The 2,882-nt window shown below is 37.6% G+C and overlaps 1 non-coding gene across 1 annotated transcript; it reads right to left on the bottom strand.

Moving 5' to 3' along the window:
- Positions 1–1,735: 1,735 nt before the first annotated feature.
- LOC141625802 (small nucleolar RNA R71) lies at positions 1,736–1,842 on the bottom strand. The gene has a single exon (XR_012535555.1). It is a non-coding gene; the product is annotated as a small nucleolar RNA R71 (small nucleolar RNA).
- Between the last annotated feature and the right edge of the window lie 1,040 nt (positions 1,843–2,882).

The raw sequence follows: 2,882 nt of genomic DNA, 5'->3' as shown, positions 1-2,882 counted from the left end.
ATCTAGTAATCAATATTTAATCAAGTTTTAATACAAGTTTCATTTCCTTAATCTCTCTTGTTCATCCTTTGTTTTGGGTAATTGAAGATTATTTGGGTTATTATTGGGAGATTGACAACCTTCCAATGAATCATCAAGTACTTCTATTATTCTTTGCTTTATTATTGGAATCATTAGTAGGTATAATTCTCTTAATCCCTTTTTAATTATTGTTAATTATCTTCATTTATTCATCATGTTTCACTTTGTTGGTATGATTGACAGCCTTGCTAGCATGTTCAACATGATAATGAGTGAGTAGTTTCCTTAGCTAGGGTTAATGGGTAATTAGGGGAAACCAACATGGGGGATGATTCATGCTTAAATTAATATGTTTTCATAGTTTATTTGCTTGCTTGTTGTGATCTCAACTTATGCACATGTTATGTTTGATGAAATGCGAGCCTATGAATCCTTGCATTTTTTTACCCATCACCTATCTTTTCAATGAGACTTGTAAGACATAAACAAACTCGAGTCTCATTAGACCATGCATATAGTTGAGTAGGGAAGATTAAGTCGACTTGTAGGTGTTGTACAATCTAATCGATTCGGCTCTGGGACCCAAACTTTCCTAGGATTGTAAGATATAAACCAACTCGATCCATCACAACAATAATTGCTTGCTTATAAGTTGAGAATATGTTTGTATGAGCAATTCCCATGAATCCTCTATGACTCCATGACACCCTAGTGCCTTTTATCAATTGTTTACATCCCTTTTTAATCATCTTGCTTGTTTATTTCATTGTTATTTAGTTTAGTGATCTTCTACTTCAAACCCTAAATTGTGACACCCTTAGACACCGCTAGTTACAATTGAAAATCTCATCTCAATTCCCGTCCCTTGGGATCCGACCTTTACTTGCCTCTTTACTAAGTATAGATTTGTTTGTGAAGTTATAAATTGTGTTTTGGTCTAGGTGCTCCTAACGACAAGTACCGAAAACTAAACCCTCCAAAGAGAACACGACCAAAAATGGCGCCGTTGCCGGGGACGGTGTTAACTTGATTTAGATTTTCTTAAGTTGTTATTAGTTGTGTCTTTCTTTGCCTTGGGGAAGTAAAACTCCTCAAGGTTTGTTCTAATTGTTTTCGAGTTGTTTGATATTTTGCATGTCTAGAAGATCACAAGGTAACTTGTTACCCTTTGATCACGAAATTGAAAGGACTTTGACAAACAATAGAAGACTTGCTAGGAGAACTTTGAGAGGTATTGGTGAGGTTGTAGATATTCAACCAAACACTATTGAGTTCATCAACCCTTTTGCAAGAGAAGGTGAGGAGAACCCAACACAAAATCCAACACAAAATCAACCCACAATGCCTAAATTTTCATCACATTCCGTACCAACCTAGGAGAACCTACCCAATGGTACTCCCACACCACAACACTTAACCGGAAATTTTATTGCCAAATCCGCATTTATCCAATTATTCGAAAGAAGCCAATTTGGGGGGATGCCTAGTGAAGACCCTCACTCTCACATGGAGACTTTTTGCGATTATTGTGATGCGATTTCTCAAACTGGTGTAACTCAAGACCAAATTCGATGGGTCTTATTTCCCTTTTCTGTAATTGGCACCGCAAAACAATGGTTAAAAGGCCTTGATAAGACTACTCTCAGAATTGATTCTTGGAAGAAATTGGCTCTAGCTTTCTACAAAAAGTTCTATTCCACCGGAAAAGACTAACATGCTAAGAGCTCAAATTACGGGCTTTAAGCAAAGAGATGAAGAATCTTTGTATGAAGCTTGGGAGCGATTCAAGGGAATTTGTCGCTCATGTCCTCATCATGGACTTAGCGAGTGGTTCTTGGTACAACAATTTTGGAACGGTCTTTATGAAGACTCAAGAAACATTCTCAACATGGGATCAAATGGAAAGCATGAAGTGGACTCTATTACTCAATTGAGTGCTCAACTTAGTGCTCACATTGATACCATCAATTTGAAGTTCGAAAAAGCTATGGCTAGGCTTGAAGAAGCCTCAAAATCACCAAAGCATCATGTCAATGCCATGACGGCATCTTCATTAATCCCAAGTGGGATATGTGAGAATTGTGGAACTTTGGGACATCACCAAAGTGAATGTAGGGGAACAAATGAACAAGTAAATGCTTTTCAAGCATACAAGAGTGGTACCCCTTATTCAAACTATTACAATGAGAACACCAAATTCCACCAGAATCTCTCATACAAAAGCTAAAATGTTCAAAACCCTCAACCAACATACACCCCACCTCCCATGAGAAACCAAAATCAAAGACCCTTTTACAACCAAAACCAAGGTTACCAAAATCAAACTCCATACAATCAACAAAATGACCAAGGTTTTGATGTTCAAAAAGCGGTCCTCCAAATGCAAAAGAATCAACAAGAATTTTTGACTCAAATGCAAAAGTATAGTCAAGCAAAGGAAATCACCATCAACAACATCCTAGCCCACACCAAAATGTTGGAAACCCAATTGACTCAACTAGCATCTTCAAGCTCACAAAGACAAAAGGGGCAATTACCACCTCAAAGTAATCCCCCAAAACATGAAACGGTTAGTGCCATTCACTTGAGAAGTGGTACAAGGTATGAAGCACCAAAGAAGCAAGTTGAGGATGAAGTTGTGGAAGCTAGTGACAAAGAAGAAATTGTGCAAAAATCCAAGGATGGAGAACCATCAAAAGAAGAAGTTTCAAAGAAAAATGAAGACAAGGCCAAGGAGAAGGAGCCATTGTGATTAGACTTCCTTTTCCGAGTCGTCAAGCCAAGCCCAAATTTGATGACCAACTTGGAAAATTTATGGAGATTGTGAAGAACTTGGAAGTCTCAATTCCTTTTATGGAATT

The sequence above is a fragment of the Silene latifolia genome, chromosome X, assembly GCF_048544455.1.
Source record: "Silene latifolia isolate original U9 population chromosome X, ASM4854445v1, whole genome shotgun sequence".
NCBI classification, from domain to species: Eukaryota; Viridiplantae; Streptophyta; class Magnoliopsida; order Caryophyllales; family Caryophyllaceae; genus Silene; species Silene latifolia.
This window is presented reverse-complemented; position numbering and strand designations above follow the sequence as displayed.